Below are 20,926 nucleotides of genomic sequence, written 5' to 3' on the forward strand. Positions count from 1 at the left end.
TATCATACCCACCAGCAATGTGAGTTCCAGTTCTCTGTTCTTTTCACCACTTGTTGTTGTCAGTCTTAAATTTTCCAGTTCTCTGTTCTTTTCACCACTTGTTGTCAGTCTTAAATTTTAACCATTCCAGTGGGTGTATGGTTTGAATTTTAATTGTAGTTTTAATTTGCATTTCCCTAATAATTATGTAAAACAAATTTCCGTATGCTTAATTAATAATCCATCAGTGTATCTTTGAAGTGTCTGTTCAAATCTTTTGCTTGCTTAAAAAAAAAAAGGTTAGCTTATCAAGCTGTAAGACTTCTTTATGTATTTTGGCTACAAGTGTGTAAGGAAACTTTTTGTGAACAGCTTCTCCCAGACTGTGAGTTGTCTTCATTTACTAAATAGTGTCTTTTGAAGAGTGGACTTTTTTTTTTTATAGTTTTGAAGTAAGATGTATGAATTTGTGTCCTTTCTAGGAAAACTTTGCAACTTATGATAATGGAATTGTCTCCTGTTTCCTTCTGTAAATTTTGTAGTTTTAATTAGTATATTTTAGCTCCATGATTCGTTTTGATTTTTTTTTTTTTTTGATACGGTGTGAGGAAAAGGTTGAGGCTTGATTTTTTTTTTTTTGGGGGGGGGTATATGATTGTCCAATTGTCCAAGTATAGTTTGTTGAACAGGCTTTGTTTCCTGTTGAATCATCTTGATACTTTGGTTGAAAATCAGTTGACTATATATATATGTGGAATGACTTCTGGACTCTGTTCATTGTTATAGTTATGCTGATTTCTCTATGTCCTTAAATACAAATAACATTTGCCTTTTTCTTTTTATTTTAATTTAAAATTTGATTGATTGCCGATGTTTTCTAAAATCCTTTATAGGAAATTTGGAGTACGAGGGAAAATTGTTTCTGTAGGCATGTAAAATAAGATCTGTTGCAAAATAATGCAACTTGAATTCATATAGCAATCTTCTTTTAGATAGCTTGAGATGTTAGCTATAATCTAATTTACAATTGAGTGAACTTGGAAAATAAATGACAACATTTCTATACTGGAAATGAAAAATAACCATAAAAGTAACAATTACTATAATATGTGATCAGTGGATCTGGGATTCTTTGGAGTGTCAATCATGAGCAAATGTTTTTTTTTTTTAAATTTATTTATTAATTAAAAAATTAAGAAACCAAATAAAACATCAATGTATATAATCAGTAATTCACAATATCATCACTTAGTTTCATATTCATCATTTCTTAGAACATTTGTATTAATTCAGAAAAAGAAATAAAAAGACAATAGAAAAAGAAATAAAATGAACACAGGAAAGAAAAAAAAAATTATACCTACCATACCCCTTACCCCTCGCTTTCATTGATCACTAGCATTTCAAACTAAATTTATTTTAGCATTTGTTCCCCCTATTATTTATTCTTATTTCATATGTTCTACTCCTTTGTTGACAAGGTAGATAAAAGGAGCATCAGACACAAGGTTTTCACAATCACACAGTCACATTGTGACAGCTATATCATTATTCAATCATCCTCAAGAAACATGGCTACTGGAACACAGCTCTACATTTTCAGGCAGTTCCCTCCAGTCTCTCCATTACATCTTGAATAACAAGGTGATATTTACTTGATGCGTAAGAATAACCTCCAGGACAACCTCTCGACTCTGGAATCTCTCAGCCGTTGATGCTTTGTCTTATTTTCCTCTTCCTCCTTTTGGTCGAGAAGGTTTTCTCAATCCCTTGATGCTAAGTCTCAGAGGCTCATTCTAGGGTTTTTCTCAGTCCCTTGATGCTGACTGAGTCTCAGCTTATTCCAGGATCTCTGTCCCGCGTTGCCTAGAAGGTCCGTACCCATAGGAGTCATGTCCCACATAGAGAGGGGTAGGGTGGTGAGACTGCTCGTCGTGTTGGCTGTAGAGAGAGGCCACATCTGAGCAACAAAAGAGGCTCTCTTGGGGGTGACTCTTAGGCCTAAATTTTAAGTAGACTTGACCCCTATCCTTTGTTGGGTTAAATTTCATATGAACAAACCCCAAGACTGGTGATGAGCAAATATTTTGAGTGTTTACTATGGCCTACACTAACATGGGTGCTGGGCATGTAGTAGAAATTAAGGCAGAAATTTAAGATTCTTGCGCTCATGGAGCTTGTCTCTTCTGAAGTTTTGTGGATACAGTATAAAAAGAGACTTTGAATTTGAATTGTGGTTTCATCCCATCTCATAAGTAGAAGCTATTTGATGCTGACCAACCTTTATAAAACTTTTCTGCTCCATCAAACAGTGATTCTTTTCCTGCCTCACAAGATTACCTTAAGAATGTAAAATACAATGTAATTATTGTATAATTTAAGTAATGAATGCTAAGTGCTTTGAAATTGTAAAATGACATTATTAGTAGCATTATTACGGCTGGGTCACATAGATGGTTGTGATTGAGAATCGTGATTAACTAGGAGGAGAGATTGTGGTTTGGGGAACATAGGTAAATGTAAATTGAAGGGACAGACTGAGCCGAAAGCAGGTTTATTTAAATTGGAGTTTATGACACACTTAAAATAATTGAAACATGTTCATTAGATATTTTTGAGATAATTAATACTTGTGCAATAATCTCTTAGGGTACCATGGGTTTAAATGGCATCTGTGTGCAAAAGATCTCAAATGATTTTCAGTCCAGGTTTTGTGCCCACATCCTACGCTTATATCATAACTGCTGCCTCCTCCACTCAGCTGTCAAATTTAACATTAAAATTGAACTCTTGATCATTTTCTAGCCTGTTTTTTAAATATCTCAATTGAATGGCTCCACTGTGCCCAACTTGTTCAAAATCTAGGTATTATTTTTGCTCCTATTCCTTCATACAGTCCATTAGCAAAATTTACTTTCTCTACTCCCCACACACATATCTATCTATAAAACTATATATACTTTTTTTATACAAATAATAACATGATACCCACCACCTTTCTCTATAGCCTTTTTTACTTAATGAAATGTCTTATTAATACATCTAAAGTTACCTCATTCTTTTAGCTGCAGAATAGATTGATTTAACTGGTTCTCTATTGATGTACATTAGGTTAATTCTTTTTTTTTTGGCTGTCATGAAGAATGCTCGTGAATATCCTTGTAAGTGAATGCAGTTTCTGTAAGTGGAATTTCTAAGTATGATTTTAGATATGCCAAATTGCTCTATTATGCCAAGTGACTCTCTGTAGATAGTGTACTAGCTTACACTTGCTACACTAGTGGGATATCAAATTTTGGGATATCAAAATTCCTTTGGCATTTGATCTTTTTTGAAAATGAAGAATTTCCAATAAGAGTCTTTTTTGTGAACATTGTTTATATGTTTACCAGTTTTTCTATTGGGTTATTTTTGTTTCTAATGATTTGTTAGGAGCATTTTATGTATGAAGGAGTCAGCCCTTTATCTGTGTTATAGTGATGAGTATTTTTCCCCCAGTTGTTTCTTTTGATGTTGATCGTGGTAAGTTTTGTTATCTGGAATGGTTTCATTTTTATGTTTTCTATGCATATACTTGAAAACAATACTTCTTTTTCATAGCTGGGTTTTGTATCATACTTAGAAAGGCCTTTGTTCCCCTTACTGATGTCATAAGCTATTCCCCCACTTTTTCCGTAGTGATTTTGCTTTTAGTTTTCCTTCTTTAAATCCTTATCCATTTGATTATTTTGAGTGAGCTTCAGAGTAGGAAAGTTTTCTCAATTTTTCTCACAATAGTAAATTTTAGCATGTGTTTGGGAATGTGAACATGGACTTTCTTTTTTCTTCCACAGGTGTGTGTTTCTATTCATGTGCTAATACTAAGGTGCTTTAATCACTATAGCTTTTAAAACTGAGTCCTATAAGCTCAAAGGGTGTTAAACAGTCTTTAATCTGAGGAATTCAGGAAATTGTATTCTTAATATTTAATTTGGAATGGTGCAATGGTGTTTCAGTGGCAGAATTCTCGCCTGCCATGCCAGAGACCTGGGATCGACTCCTGGAGCCTGCCCATATAAAGAAAAATTAATTAATTTTTAATTCTAACACTTAAGAAACTTGATAGCCTTGGATATGCAGGTATCAGTCACATTGTTTTGTTGTAAGAAGTTAGGAAACTCATTTTCTAAAAAGAAAAAAGAAGTATATTCTATATCAGAATATAGATGAAAAGTCTAGAATAAGACCTTAGGCACAACACCGTCTTTATGACAAGGTTTTTCTTTTTTAATAAAATGGGGATTAAAATACCTTTTCCTTTTTATGAGGGATTAACTGAGATATGTGAAGTATTATGATACCTGCACATAGATGTTAATTTGGTATTCCCTTTCTCTTCTACACGATGTTTCCTCTTGTCAGTAATTTCCGTTTCTACCTCTTTCAACTAGTATGCAAATGTTTTTCCTTTTCTTTGGTAATAAATGTATTAATGTGGAGTTCAATACAAAGTAATAAATTATAGAATAAATTTGATGTCAGATTCATAGTAGAGCAGTTTAGTTGGGTATTTAACATTTTAGTAGTTTGAGGATAAGTGTGATTATCATCAGTGCATCTTTGTTTTCTACATGTAATCGCCACTCCTGGTTTAGGAGGAATAAGCCTTTTCTTTTCATTATTGTTTTTTCCTATAGGAACATAGGAAGTACTAGTATAAGCGTTCTTGTGGAGAATATTGTTTAATGTGCTGGTTTGGAGTTGAGGCTCCATAAGTATTTTGAATGACATGAATTATGTCATTAAAAAAAATACCAGAAATGTTAATGGGAAGCCTTGCATTTAATGGAATAGTATACACACATGGCCTGAGTCTTTTGATAGGTAATTTGTGAGACTGGTTGAAAATTTTTAAAGGATGATCATTATTGTCACATTGAATTCAAGTCTGAATGCTTGGTAGTTGATGTAGAATTTAAGAATGAAACAAATCTTAATGCATGTTTTGTCTTATAATACAGAATAAATTCGTATTGATACTTCCAATTCAAATTCAGGACTACAGGTTTTTTTTTCATTAATTAAAAAAATTAACAAACAAAATAAGATATCATTCCATTCTACATATATAATCAGTAATTCTTAATATCATCACATAGTTGCATATTCATCATTTCTTAGAATATTTGCATCGATTTAGAAAAAGAAATAAAAAGACAACCAAAAAAGAAATAAAACAATAAGAGAAAAAAAAGTTATACATACCATACCCCTTACCCCTTGCTTTCATTTACCACTAGCATTTCAAACTAAATTTATTTTAACATTTGTTCCCCCTATTATTTATTTTTATTCCATATGTTCTACTCTTTTGTTGATATGGTAGATAAAAGTAGCATCAGACACAAGGTTTTCACATTCACAGAGTCACATTGTGAAAGCTCTATCATTGTTCAGTCATCATCAAGAAACATGGCTACTGGAACACAGTTCTACATTTTCAGGCAGTTCCCTCTAGCCTCCTCCACTACATCTTGAACAACAAGGTGATATCTACTTAATGCATAAGAATAACCTCCAGGATAACCTCTCGACTCTGTTTGGAATCTCTCAGCCATTGACACTTAGTCTCATTTCACTCTTCCCCCTTTTGGTCGAGAAGGTTCTCTCAATCCCTTGATGTTAATTCTCAGCTCATTCTAGGGTTTTTCTCAGTCCCTTGATGCTAAGTGTCAACTCATTCCAGGATCTCTGTCCCACGTTGCCAGGAAGATTCACACCCCTGGGAATCATGTCCCACGCAAAGAGGGGGAGGGTGGTGAGACTACTTGTCATGTTGGCTGGAGGGAGAGGCCACATCTGAGCAACAAAAGAGCCTCTCTTGGGGGTGACTCTTAGGCCTAAATTTTAAGTAGACTTGACGTATCCTTTGTTGGGTTAAGTTTCATATGAACAAACCCCAAGACTGGGGGCTCAGCCTATAGCTTTGGTTGTCCACACTGCTTGTGAGAATATCAAGAATTCGACTTGGGGAAGTTGAATTTCTCCCCGCTCTGACCATTTCCTGAAGGGGGCTTGCAAATACTTTTCCACTCACTGATCAAATCACTCTGGGATTCAGTGGCATCACTCTGGACAAACCAACAAAGTCGCGTGTCCTACCAGAGATTCCAAGTACTTATGACATTCAATCAAACTATCTACATAAGTTATATTAGGAAATGTAGAGGCTCCATTTATATTATTACTTTCATAGAATATGCTTTATCCTGTCTTTCCTTTTTTTTTACTGTGAGCAATATTGAAATTAGCTTGGAGCACCTCTGCCTTCTGCTTTTTCTTCTCCTGTTACAGAACCTCAGATTTGAAGAAATATCCTTTTCTTGAGTTAATAAGTGTAAAACAGTAATCAAGTTTATTCTGTTTTACTTGTATTCTTCCAGTTTCCCTCAACATTTTGTTTTTAAATAATTTCAAATCAAAGCAAAGTTACAAGAATATTATGACTATCAACTCCTTATCCCTCCCAAAGATTGACTGTTACTACATTTTTCATAGTTCCTCAACCTCTCTCTCTCAGACACACACTCCACACCCAAACGTACATATTCATATTTGAATATACTTTTTTTTTGCATGTGGATATCTGATTGTTCCAGCACCATTGGTTATAAAGGCTCTATTTTCTCCATTGAATTACTTTAGTACTTTTGTTAGAAATTATTTGATATACATATATATATGTATGTGGGTCGCTTTCATTCTCAGCTGTATTCTGGTCTTTTGAGTTATATGTCGATCCTTATATCAGTATCACACTGAATTACTGTAGACTTTACAGGAAGTCTTGACACCCTTTGGAATTTGTTTTCTTCTAGTTTCTTAATGCAAAAGCTTAGAACATTTAGGCACAACTAAATCAAATTAAATCAAAGCATTTGATCCTTTACATTTCCTTTTACGCCCTTCTTTAGTTGCATCCCACAAATTTTGACTTGTGTCAGAGTATTTTCTTAATCCATTTTGATTCCTGTGACCCCACAGTTTATTTGGTAGTGTTGCTAAATTTTAAAAAATTTGAGTTTTATGTATTTCTCTTAGAAATTTTTAGTTCTTTTGTGGCCGCTGAAGAAACGTATGATTTAATTATGAATATGTTTTTGTTTAAATATTTTTATTGACACATCTTCACACACATTCCATAAATGGTGCACAATCAGTGGCTCACAATATAATCACAGTTGTGTATTCATCACCATTATCATTTTTTAGAACATTTACATCACACCAGAAAAAGAAATAAAAAGAAAAAAGAGAAAATTCATGCATCCCTTACCTCTCCCTCTCATTGACTACTAGTATTTCCATCTACTCTATTTATTTTACCCCTTTTATCCCCCCTATTATTTATTTTTTATCCACTTTTAAAAGTCATCTGTCTATACTGTGGATAAAAGGAGCATCAGACACAGAGTTCTCAGAATCACACAGTTACATTGTAAAAGTTATATCATTATACAATCATCTTCAAGAATCAAGGCTACTGGGGCGGGCCGCGGTGGCTCAGCGGGCAAAGTGCTTGCCTGCTATGCCGGAGGACCTCGGTTCGATTCCCGGCCCCAGCCCATGTAACGAAAACGGAGAAACAAAATACAATAAAACAAGAAAATGTTTAAAAGATGTTTCCCTTTCTTCCTCTCTTCCTTCCTTCTATCCTTCCTTCCTTCTCTCTGTCTTTCCTTTAAAAAGAAAAAAAAAAAAAAAAAAAAAAAAAAAAAAAAAAAAGAATCAAGGCTACTGGAACATAGCAGTTTCAGGTACTTCCCTTGAGCCATTCTAGTATACCATAAACTCAAAAGGGGTATCTGTATAATGCATAAGAATAACCTCTAGGATAACCTTTTAATTCTGTTTGAAATGTCTCAGCCACTGAAACTTTATTTTATCTCATTTCTCTCCTCCCTCTTTTGGTCAAGAAGGCTTTCTCCTTCCCTCGATGCCACGTCCCAGCTCATCTGGGAGTTCTGTCCCATGTTGCCAGGGAGAGTTGCATCCCTGGAAGTCATGTCCCGTGTCGGGGGGAAAGGGCAGGGAATTCACCTGCTGAGTTGGCTTAGAGAGAGAAGCCACATCTGAACAACGAAAGAGGTTCTCTCTAGGTGACTCTTAGGCCTAAATTTTAAGTAAGTGTTGCCTATCCTTTTCAGGAATAAATAGAAATGTATTCTAAAAAATGTATTGACTTGTTTCATGATTCAGAATGTGTTTTAAGTAAATGCTTCATATACACTTATAAGGAATCTGTAGTCTCTTGTTTTTGTGGGAAGGGTTCTATCAATGCTGGTTAGGTTAATTTGATTGAAAATCTTTTTTTTTTTATTTTTTATTTTTTAAATTTTTTTATTAATTAAAAAAATTACAAGAAACAAACATTCCCAACACATACACTCAGCAATTCACAATATCATCACATAGTTGCATATTCATCATCATGATCATTTACCAGAACATTAGCATCAATTCAGAAAAAGAGATAAAAAGACAACAGAAAAATATAAACAGAAAAAAAAAATTTTACAGGCCATACCCCTTACTGATCCCTTTCATTGATCACTAGCATTTCAAACTAAATCTGTTTTAACATTTGTTCCCCCTATTATTTATTTTTATTCCATATGTTCCTCTCGTCTTTTGACAAGGTAGATAAAGGAGCATCAGACACAAGGCTTTCACAATCACACAGTCACATTGTGAAAGCTGTATCATTATACAATCATCATCAAGAAACATGGCTACTGGAACACAGCTCTGCATTTTCAGGCAGTTCCCTCCAGCCTCCATTACATCTTGGATAACAAGATGATATCTACTTAATGCAGGAGAATAACCTCCAGGATAACCTCTAGACTCTGTTTGGAATCTCTCAGCCATTGACACTTTGTCTCATTTCACTCTTCCCCCTTTTTGTCGAGAAGGTTTTCTCAATCCCTTGATGCTGGGTCTCAGCTCATTCTAGAGTTTTTCTCAATGCCTTGATGCTGAATCTCAGCTCATTCTGGGATTTCTGTCCCGCGCTGCCAGGAAGATCCACACCCCTGGTAGTCATGTCCCACGTAGACAGGGGGAGGGTGGTGAGTCTGCTTGCTGTGTTGGCTGGAGAGAGAGGCCACATCTGAGCAACAAAAGAGGTTCTCTTAGGGGTGACTCTGAGGCTTAATTTTAAGTAGGCTTGACCTATCCCCTGTGAGGTTAAGTTTCATATGAACAAGCCCCAAGACTGGAGGCTCAGCCTATAGCTTTGGTTGTCCACACTGCTTGTGAGAATATCAAGAATTCAACTTGGGGAAGTTGAGTTTTCCCCCGTTCTCACCATTCCCCAAAGGGGACTTTGCAAATACTTTTCCACTCACTGATCAAGTCACTCTGGGATTCATCAGGACATCACCTGGACAAACCAACAAAATCTCATGTCCTATACAAAGTTCCATGTACCTAAGGTGTTCAATCAACTATCTAGATAAGTTATATTAGGAGATGCACTAGTCAAAGTATAGATTTGTACCAAATAAACATTTTTTGCTTTAGTCTCACACATTAGTTGAAATTTTAAAATATTAATTACCATCTATTTTCAGCACACTGCAGGAATGACATTCTTTTGTTCTTCCTCATGCAAAAACATTTTTTAAATGTGTACATTTAGTCAGTATCATTATATACTCTAGGCATTCCTAGATTACACCATCTCAATCTTTATCATCTTTGTGATTTCATTTATGCCCCAGCCCTCCTCCCTCTATCATTCTCATATGCAGCTTCATTCAGTGTTTTAACATAATTGTATTACAGTTAGGTAATACTGTGCTGTCCATTTCTGAGTTTTTATATTCAGTCCTGTTGTGCAATCTGTATCCCTTCAACTCCAGTTACCCAGTATCTTACCCTATTTCTATCTCCTGATGGTCTCTGTTACCAAGGAAATATTCCAAGTTTATTCACTAATGTCAGTTCATATCAGTGAGACCATACAGTATTTGTCCTTTTTTTTCTGGCTAATCACACTCAGCATAATGTCCTTAAGGTCCATTCATGTTGTTACATACTTCATAACTTTATTCTATCTTACAGCTGCATAATATTCCATCTTATGTAAATGTCACAGTTTGTTTAGCCAACTCTCTGTTGATGGACATTTTGGCTGTTTCCATCTCTTGGTAATTGTTAATAATGCTGCTATAAACATTGGTGTGTAAATGTCCATTTGTGTCCTTGACCTCATGTCCTTTGAGTAGAGACAGCATATAGATGGGTCCTGTTTTTTAATCCATTGTGCCAGACTATGTCTTTTGATTGGAGAGTTTAATCCATTAACATTCAGTGTTATTACTGCATGGGTAGTACTTTCTTCTACTATTTTGCCTTCTGGATTTTATATGTCATATCTAATTTTCCTTCTTTTTACCTTTACTCATAGTCTTCCTTTCTACACTCTTCTCCACACCTCTCTCTTCTGTCTTATCTGTCTCTAGTGCTCCCTCTAGCTGGTCTCTTGATCACAAATTCTCTCAGTGATTTTTTGTCTGAAAATGTTTTAATTTCTCCCTCATTTTTTTTTATTAATTAAATAAAAAAAAGAAATTAACACAACATTTAGAAATCATTCCATTTCTCCCTCATTTTTGAAGGACAGTTTTGCTGGATATAGAATTCTTGGTTGGCAGTTTTTCTCTTTTAGTAATTTAAATATATTATCCCACTGTCTTCTCACCTTCATGGTTTCTGCTGAAATATCTGCGCATAGTCTTATTGGGCTTCCCTTGTATGTAATGGATTGCTTTTCTCTTGCTGCTTTCAAGATCCTCTCTTTCTCTTTGACCTCTGACATTCTGATTATTAAATGTCTTGGAGTATGTCTATTTGGATCTGTTCTCTTTGGGGTACCCGGCACTTCTTGGATGTGTAATTTTAAGTCTTTCATAAGAGTTGGGAAATTTTTGGTGATAATTTCCTCCATTAGTTTTTCTCCTCCCTTTCCCTTCTCTTCTCTTTCTGGGACACCCACAACACGTATATTCGTGCGCTTCATATTGTCTTTCAATTCCCTGAGTCCCTGCTCATATTTTTCCATTTTTTTCCCTATAGTTTCTGTTTCTTGTCGGATTTCAGATGTTCCGTCCTCCAGTTTTGAAATCCTATGTTGTGTCTTTCGAAATCTACCGTTGTAGGTTTCCATTGTTTTTTCATCTCTTTTACTGTGTCTTTTATTCCCGTAAGTTCTGTGATTTGTTTTTTCAGACTTTCAGTTTCTTCTTTTTGTTCTTTCCTTGCCTTCTTTATATCCTCCCTCAATTCATTGATTTGGTTTTTGATGAGGTTTTCCATGTCTGCTCCTACATTTTGAATGAATTGTTTCAGCTCCTGTATGTCATTTGAATTGTTGGTTTGTTCCTTTGACTTGGCCGTATCTTCAATTTCCTAGTATGATTTGTTATTTTTTTTGCTGGCGTCTAGGCATATAATTACCTTAATTAGTTTATTCTGGAGATTGCTTTGACTTCTTTCATCTAGGGTTTTCTTGCTGGATGAATTTGTTGTCTATCTGTTCTTTGACATTCCGTTCAGCTTTATCTGGACCTTTAGCTTAAGTTTTGTTTAACAGAGGAGAATTTTTCAGTTCTTGTTTTCTTGTTTCTTGCCCTGCTTGTGTGGTGCCTTCCCCACACACACACACTTAGGAGGGTCTACTTAGATATTATAGACCGCAGCCAGATTTTCCCAGACCAAACTGGCCTCCTGTTAGGAGGAAAGAGTCACCTGCATCGGTTTTCCCTGAGGGTGGGACCCAGCAGTTGAAAGACTTTCCTGTGAAGTCTCTGGATTCTGTTTTTCTTATCCTGCCCAGTATGTGGCATTGTCTGCCTGCAGGTCCCACCAGCATAAGATGATGTGGTACCTTTAACTTTGGCAGACTCTTCTTGCTGGGGGCGTGGTGGAGACAGAGGAGAGGTTGTAGGCTGGTTTTAATGGCTTCAAATTACCAAGCCCTGGTGTCTGAATTCCTTGATGGAGGGATTCCACCTGGCTGGGGCTTCACCCCTCCCCTAGGGAAGGCACAAGCTCCAGATCAGCCCCCAAAAGAGCTCACTTCTGCCTATGCCTGGGGCAGTTGCAGCCTGAAAAGTCCTGCCGCTGTATCCAGAGGCAGTCAAGCCTTTGTAGATACACAGCCACAAAAACCTCTGTTTCCTTCTTTTTTTCCCCCCTTTTTCTGTCAGTCCTGCCCCCTTGGTGCCAGGGCAAAAATGAGCAACCTCCGCTTTGATCAGGTTCACCTAATCTGGGGGCCTATTTTTAGTAGTCAGAATTTGTTAATTAGTTCCACAATTGGCGTTTGATTGTGCCCAGTCCCTGCTGCTGATGAAGTCCTTTGCTTTCCCCTCTGGGAAGCGGCCTGTGGGGGAGGGGTACTGGCCACCGCAGCTCTGGGAACTCACGGTTCTGGGGGGTGCTCGCAGCAGGTCCAGCTGGTCCAGACTGGGGTACGCTGTGTGTCTGGTCACTATCGTGGCTCTGAGAGCTGTTCTGTACTGTTTCTGGTTATTTAGTAGTTGTTCTGGAGGACGTACTAAAATGCGCATGTTTTTAATCGCCATGTTGACCCAGAAGTCCTGGTTGAAAATCTTGTTCAGATTTTCTGTATCCTTATTTTGTGTCTGCTTATCTTAGCAGTTAATGAGAGTGTTACTTATTTTTCCTTTTAGTTTTAGTGTCATGAAATTAGGAGTTTTACAGATTTAGGATTCTTTTGTTGTTTTTTTTTAATGTCTCCCTATATTTATATAGTTCTATATCTATACATAGACACAGACGTAGGATCATTTCTTTTTGATGAATTGACCTCTTTATTGTTATGAAATGTCTCATTATTTTTGATAGTATTCCTTGCTTTGAAGTGTGTTTTGTTACATGTTAATATAGCTACTTCAGCTTTCTTTTGATTAGTGTTTATATGGCTTATCTTTTTTTCCATCTTCTAGTTTTAACCTTTTGAATACATTTGTTTAAGGTAGGTTTTTTGGTAGACAGTGTGTATGTGCCTTTTGTTTTTTTTCAAAAATCTGATTGTCTCTGCCTTTTAATTGAAGTGTTTTGACTAGATTTAATTTAAACTGAATATTGGGGATTAAAATCTGCCATCTTGCCATTTTCTTTTTGTTTTGTATGACTGTATGATCTCATTTATATGCAATATGTATAATAAGCAAACTCCTTGAAGACAAATAGATTACAGGTTACCAGTGGCCATGGTGGTGGGGAGAGAGTAGTGAATGGTGGCAGAGGGGGAGTTATTGCTTAATGGGTGCATATTTTCTGTTTGAGGTGATGAAAAAGTTGAGTTATAGATGTTAGTGATTGTAGCACAATATTGTGAATAGAACTAATGCCACTGAATTGTATAATTTAAAGTGGTTTAAATGAGAAATTTTGAATTGTATATTTGGTACTACCAGAAAAACTATAAAAAAAAGGTTAAATTGAAAAAAAAGTTCTACAGAAATTTTCTCTCTTCCCAAGAAGTAACTAATGTGAGAGAAAGGAGATGTAACTGAGAAATTAGGATTTTGACAAATGACTGTGACTACTGCCTCATTATACAGATATTTCCTTTTAGTGTCTAGTATTTTAGAATAGTCAGAAAGAAATACCTGAAGCTACTGAACTATAATCATTAGCCCCACTCCCTGATAATTATATAACTACATTGAAAAAAAATTCATTTGCACATGTTTATATGGATCTACTTATGGATATTTTGTTCTGTTCCACTGATACATGTATTTATCTCTGACAGTACTACACTGTCTTAGTTAACCTGCTTCTATTGTAAGTTTTAAAATTGGGTACAGTGGTCAATAAGAGAGAGGGACAAGGGGCATGGAATGGGATGTCTGGGGTTTTCTTCTTTCTTTTTATCTCCCCTTCTGGAGCAATGCCAATGTCCCAAAAATGATTGTGGTGATGAACAACACACAATCATGCGACAGTGTTGTGAGCCATTGATTGTATACTCCAGATGGACTGTATCGTGTGTGAATAAAGCTCAATAAAATTAGAGTTATGAAAAAAAGAGATAAATAGTAGTACCAATTTCTTGAGCATCTTTGGAGAGAATTTATAGGCATAAACAAGTCTCTATTTGTGTATTCCCCACATAATTGGTAGCACATCCTACATATAGAATCTAACTCTTCGGGAGACTTCCTGAAAGCATCCTCTCTCTCCATCTTTAAGGCAGTTATTCAGTCCGTTGTTGAAAAGTGAAGATACTTTATAGAATGTCACTCAGTTTTGCTTGCCCGGTGTTTCTTTATGATTCAGTTAAGCATGCACGCTTTTGGCAGTAATACCACAGAAAAGATAGTATGTCTTAGATGCTTCGTATCAGGAGGGACTTCATGTCTGTCTGTGTTATTCTTGGTTAAGCATATTTCGAGAACTCGGTTAAGGTGGAGTCTGTCAAATTTCTCCTATACAAATTTACCAGTTTTATGTATTTATTTTTTTGGTGCATGGTCCGGGAATTGAACCATGTCTCCCTCATGAAAGGCGAGCATTCTACCACTGAACCACCCCATGTACCCCATCAGTTTTCTTTTTGTGATTAATAAGTAATTCATGGGTAGATTCTTTGAGACAGTACATATCTTGTTCTTCATAAAACATTACTTTGAAAGGGTTTACATATATTGATGATTTTTACCTGAATCACTTAGTACTGTGATGATTAAAAATGATACCTATTAGTTTACCCCCTTTTTTTTTTTTTTGCATAGGCAGGTACAAGGAATTGAACCTGGGTCTCTGGCATGGCATGTGAGAACTCTGCCTGCTGAGCCATCGTGACCCGCCCCCTATTAGTTTTCTTTTCACTGTCCTCAAACTCTCCTGAACTTTAGATATCCAGGTTGGGTGAGTAGCGCTATGGAGTGCCACTTGGACCTGTCTCTGCCTCCTGAAGTTTCCAGAATGCTGAGTTGCAGTCTCAGAGGAAGCGTACATTTCCAGGAAGAGTGACGAAAATTTGGGGCTCATTTGATGGTATCATAAACTGAACTTGTTTCAATGCCCCCTCTTTTTGGCTCCAGAGAAATAAAACGGTTGCTAGTGAGGTCATATTTTGTGTAGCTTCTATGTCTTGGACTCTCTTATCTCAGAGATCTTGTGCTTTGTCTTGTATTTGTTCTAAGGTCTCAGCAGATTCTCTCTTTTTTTAACATGGACAGGCACCGGGAATTGAACCCGGGACCTCTGACATCACAGGTAAGGATTCCTGCCTGCTGAGCCACCGTGGCCCACCCCAGATTCTCTTTTTCTCTGGACTTGTAATCTAGAATCTTTAGTCTTGAAACCAAATTTGGACTCAACTCTGAAACTCCAGTTTCTTTAGGAAGTCATTCTTTGGAACCAGTCCCAGGGTAAGGAATTTTCTTGAATGCCCCGATGAGGTTGCATAATTGGGAAAAGGTATAGAAGGTATGGCACTGTCTGGCAGTGCAGATGGTGAATCTGCAGGGAGATCGTGCCTGTGGGCTTGGCTTGATTCTAAGGTCTGCTCACATTCTCTTCTCTGCAATGAGTGTCTTGCTTTTTGATTCAGAAACCAAATCTGGATTCTAGACTCTTTTAATTTCAGTGTTAATTTCTAAAAGAAGTTTTTGTTTGGTAGCATAACCCTGGTAGGGTTTTTGGTTGGAAGCGTCAGTGAGGATTTTCAACTGGTCTGCTGTGAATTTGGTGCTACTGCGCCTTTGATGTGTAGTGATGATGGTGTTTGCAGAGTATTTCTGAGCCATGTTGAAAGAGATTCCTGGTGTTGCAGATGTGATATGTGACTAGGAGTCTTGTTTTCTATTTGTATTATTCTCTTAGTTCCTTTTTTGTTTGTTTTTGCTTTTTAAAAATTAATTGAATGCTTATTTAAGGTAAATCCATTTATCTCCATTATTGGCCCTATTACTTCTTTGTTTTCTTCTTATTAGTTTCTCTAGGGACAAATCTAGGGAAGATGAACAACATACATCTCTAACATTGTCATAGTCTCTCTCCACATAATACTTTAAATAATATAGTGCATCACATATAATATGAACTTATCAACAGTGTACTTTGATTTCCCTGTTCCTGGCTTTTTTCTTTTGTTGTCATATATTTGACATCTGTATATTTTAGCTACCTCATGATATTTTACTTTTTTTTAATCATTAACTATCTTTTAAAGATACTCTAAATATGAGTAAAAAACAGTTTCTACATTTACTTATGTATTGCTCTTCATATAGATTCAAATTACTATCTGGTATAATTTTCTTGTTGCCTGAGGAACTTCCTTTATATAGTACTGTTCTGCTGGTGGTGAATTCTTTTCAGCGTCTGTATTTCTGAAAAAGGTTTTATTAAATATTTTTATTGACAGATCTTCACACACCATACAGTTCACACACCATACAGTCCAAACATGGCGTACAACCATTGTCTCACTTTATCATCACATAGTTGTGTACTCATCACCATGATCATTTTTAAAACATTTGCATCACTCCAGAAAAAGAAATAAAAAGAAGAAAAACCCTCATACATTCCATACCCCTTATCCCACCCTCTCACTGACCACTAGTATTTCAATCTACCCAATTTATTTTACCCCGTATCCCCCTTATTATTTTTTTTATCTATATAAAGGATAATACTAAAGGTAGTACTAAGAGATGTGCTAGAGAATCTTCTGTATTCCAGGAAAATTCTTCTTTACCTCCATCATATAGTTGCAGTCCTATTTCCCCTTGATAATCAGGGTCAATCACCCCAGCCAGGACAGTACCCTCATTCCTTACCTGATAATTCAGAGGCATAAGAAGCCCAAAGTGGCCAGGTGGTAGTCTTAACTTCCAGTTCAGTGGAATCATTGTTGTGTCTGGTAGGTACATCCCTTCTTTTGAAACTAAGCATGTAGACCAACAGAGCTTAAAGGTTGGAGGGACAAGAAGCAAACATTTTTCTAGTGGATCACTAGGGGTGATAGTGAGTGATGCCACTCCCATTTCTACCCCTTGATTCCTGGACCTGTCAATCCTGCCTATGGGAGAAACAGCACCATAGAGTGGACTCTGATTCAGGGCATACACAGTGTCCTGCAGAACATTACCTGAGCTCTGCAATGAATTGCCACCTAGTTGGTGCCATGATTGGGTTTACTCGCTAATCATTTTCTTCTGCACTGTATAATTTGCAGTTAATCCTATCTAGTATAATTTTCATTTCAGATACTGTATATTTTATCTCTAGAAGTTTCACTTGGATCTTTTATGTATTTCATTTTTCTCCTTACGCTCATGTTTTCCCTATCTTGAAAATATGTAAAATTTTTAATAGGGTTTTTTTTTTTAATATTTTTATTGCGGTATGTTCACACACCATATAGTCCATTCAAAGTATGCAATTAGTGACTCACAGTGCCATCACATAGTTGTATATTCATCACCATGATCATTTTCAGAACATTTGCATCATTCCAGAAAAAGAATAAAAAGAAAAAACCCATATGACCCATTCCCCATACCCTTCCCTTTCATTGACCACTAGTATTTCACTGTCCCCCAGTTTTGTTTTTTTTTTAATATGGAACACTTCATGAATTTGCATTTCATCTTTGCGCAGGGGTAGTGCTAATCTTCTCCGTATTGTTCCAATTTTAGTATATGTGCTGCTGAAGCAAACACTTGCCCAATTTTTTTTTTAACCCCTTATCCCCTTCCACCTATTATTTATTTTTTGTCCTGATTTTTTTTACACATTTGTCCATATCCTGAATAAAGGAAGTGTCGGCCATAAGGTTTCCACAATCATGTGGTCACATTGTAAAAGCTATGCAGTTACACAGTTGTCTTCAGGAATCAAGACCACTGGAACACAGTGTGACAGTTTCAGGTACTTCCCTCCAGCCACTCCAGTACACCATAAACTAAAAAGAGATGTCTATATAATGCATAAGAATAACCTCCAGAATAACCTGTCAGCTCTGAAATCACTCAGCCACTTAAACTTTATTTTGTCTCACTTTTCTCTTCCCCCTTTTGGTCAGGAAGCCTTTCTCAGTCACACAATGTTGGATCCTGGCTCATCCTCAAAAGTCATGTCTCACATTGCCAGGGTGACTTACACCCCTGGGAATCATGTCCCACGTGGGGGGGGGGGGGTGGCGGCAGTAAGTTCACCTGTTGAGTTGGCTTAGAGAGAGAGGCCATGTCTGAGCAACCGAAGATGTTATTTGAAGGTGACTCTTAGACATAATTATAAGTAGACATAGTTTTTCCTTTGCAGGATTATGTGTCATAGGGACAAGCTCCAAGATCAAAGGCTCAGCCTATTAAATCTTGGCCTCACTGCGTGTAAGAATATCAGGAATTCCCCAAATGGGGAAGTTGAATATTTCCTTCTTTCTCCCCAGTCCCCCAAGAGGACTTTGCAAATACATCTTTATTCTCTGCTCAGTTTAATCTGGAATGTATTGGGGCATCACACTAACTATATAGTCCAACAAGATCTCATACCCTATTCAAGATTTCATGTAATTACGGTGTTCTTAGAAACTAATTGTACAAGTGAAGTTAGGTTATGTGCTACCAAAAATAGAAATTTTGCATGGAATAAACATCTCTTCTCTTGGCCTCACATAGAAGCTGAAGTTTTAAAATATGAACCGTATCATCTTGTTACCCTGTATTCTGATTTACCTTAGTCCTTTCCATATCAGCTTCTAAATAGGTTTTTTAGTATTTCCATGTGCTAATTCCATTGTATTTATTATTTTTGTTATAATGTAACCTGACCTTGTCATGGGTTGTGTTTTCATGTTCCCCACCCCCCCCTTTTGTAGCATACCTGATAATATTTGACTGGGTGCTGACGATTTTAATTTCCTTTTGTTGAGTGTTAGATTTTGTGGTTTGGCTTTGTTTGGGGAACCAATTAAGTTTTGTGGAGTCAGTTGGAATCTTTGTAGTAAAAGTTCAATATTGGGAAAACCCTGTTATGTTAAAACTGAATTGGCACATAGACTTCAACTTCTGCTATGATAACAGGGGACCAGATTTGCTTTCTCACCTTAAACATCTAACATACAGACGAAATATGTCAGGCATTGGATAGAAGGAGGAAGTGAATCTTGTGAGTGTGCCTGTTCACTGGCTGAAGAGAATCTAATAGGTTACTAGACTGCAGGAGGGTGTGTTTATATGTGTGTGAATTTTTGTGTGTGTGTGTGTGTGTGTGTGTGTGTGGACAGGCTCCGGATATTGAACCCAGGCTTCCGGCATGGCAGGCAAGAGTTCTGCCACTGAATTCTGCCCTGTGTGTGTGAATTTGAACAGCCTTGGTGGTCTTGCTAAAAGTTGAGAACATATAGTTCAAAATTAAGAAGTGAAAAACAGGCAGAATTTGTGGAACAAAATGCTAGTGAAAAAAGTTGACTAGAAAGTTCAGGAGGGCCCATTTAAGTCTGTGAGTGGTTTATATATGGGTGTAAATGGATTTACCAAGGTCAGGAATAGAATCACCAAAAAGGAATAGGTGAAATAATTTCTAAACTTCTCAGTAGGGCCAGGGAAAAGTTCATGGTTCCACCAGCCAGTGTGCAAAGACCTCCTCATACATGGAGTCTGGCTTAGTTGCATCTTCAAAAGGATTTTTCCTGCAGTAGTGAAGCAGAAATTAGCCCTAGACTACAAAATATCCTGGAGCCATCCTAACAAAGATTTTTGTAAGTGTGGTAGAGGAGAGGTAGTTTCAATATTTTAATTTGTGTATCTCTTGTTAAAATTAGGGCCAAGCATTTTTTCCTATGTTTGAGTCATTTTTATTTCTTTGGTGAATTGCCTATTTATTTTGTTGATTAAAAAAGAAAAAAATTGGTCTTTTTCTTTCCCCTTGGCTATTAGGGACTACCTGCCTAAAAGTATGTTTATCTGCCTCACGCTTGGCTGATATTTTGGGTATTTAATTCAAGATCCAAAACAATTTTCCTAAGAACTTTGATTTTTTTTTACATTGTGTTGGAGTATGAGATGCTTAGAAAGCTTGATGCAATCTAATTTTTCTTTCATTTGTAGGCATAAGCTCTTTTTTTCTCTCTCTAGAAATTCTTGTATTCTTGGGATTCTGAAAATTTCATTGATTTTGCTGGATAATTCTTGAATTATGTTTGTTTTCTTTGTGTTCATGATTTATAGTAGTCTCTCATGTTACTTCCTACATTCAAATGTTGATGATTATTAGTTTATATTTAAGAATGAGGCAGTAAAAAGCTGTTTGGGTTGGGTTGAGCAGTGCTTACTGAATGTTAGATGTAGCTTTTTATTGTGTGCTTGAAGAGAGTAGGTCATTATGTTGTAGGATCCTGAAAAGCAAAGTATCTTTGTAGTGCCGTTGCCCATGTTAGCTCCTTATTTATCTTTTTGAGAGAAATCCCCCCCCAAGTTGTAGATATTTTTTATGCATGTGTGTTTGTTTACATTCACACAGACTATTTTACATGCAGATTTTCAGTTACTTTGTCCCTTTTTTCAATCCTGTGTCCTGTTCTGCCCTCTTTTGTATCTGCGGTACCCTCAGTTTCATAGTCCTAAATCATTTCAGTGTTTGACAGAGCATATCAACTTCCTTTTTGGCTCTAGGCTGCTTTTGTCTTGTTTCATCAGTTGGTGTACCTCCATTTACTTCATTCCAAAAATGTCATGAAATGGCCCTTGGCCCCCTTCTTTGCATTGTCAGAGTTTTATTCTTTTATTGTTTTACTTTTAATTTAGGAGACTGTGTTTTAGAGCAGTTTATAAGTTTACTGAAACATTGAAGAGAAGTTCCAGAAATTTCCCATATTCCCCCCTCAATCCACCAACTTCCCTCTATTTTTAAC

At 36.5% G+C, this 20,926-nt stretch overlaps 1 protein-coding gene and 1 non-coding gene across 6 annotated transcripts in view; one reads left to right on the forward strand and one right to left on the reverse strand.

Annotated features, from left to right (window-relative positions):
• The window catches only part of GPBP1 (GC-rich promoter binding protein 1), a 125,728-nt gene that overhangs the window by 12,009 nt on the left and 92,793 nt on the right, over window positions 1–20,926 (forward strand). The window lies entirely within an intron of this gene.
• LOC143647449 (U6 spliceosomal RNA) lies at window positions 17,629–17,735 on the reverse strand. The gene has a single exon (XR_013158077.1). It is a non-coding gene; the product is annotated as a U6 spliceosomal RNA (small nuclear RNA).

Source organism: Tamandua tetradactyla, chromosome 9 (genome assembly GCF_023851605.1).
Source record: "Tamandua tetradactyla isolate mTamTet1 chromosome 9, mTamTet1.pri, whole genome shotgun sequence".
Classification (NCBI taxonomy): Eukaryota; Metazoa; Chordata; class Mammalia; order Pilosa; family Myrmecophagidae; genus Tamandua; species Tamandua tetradactyla.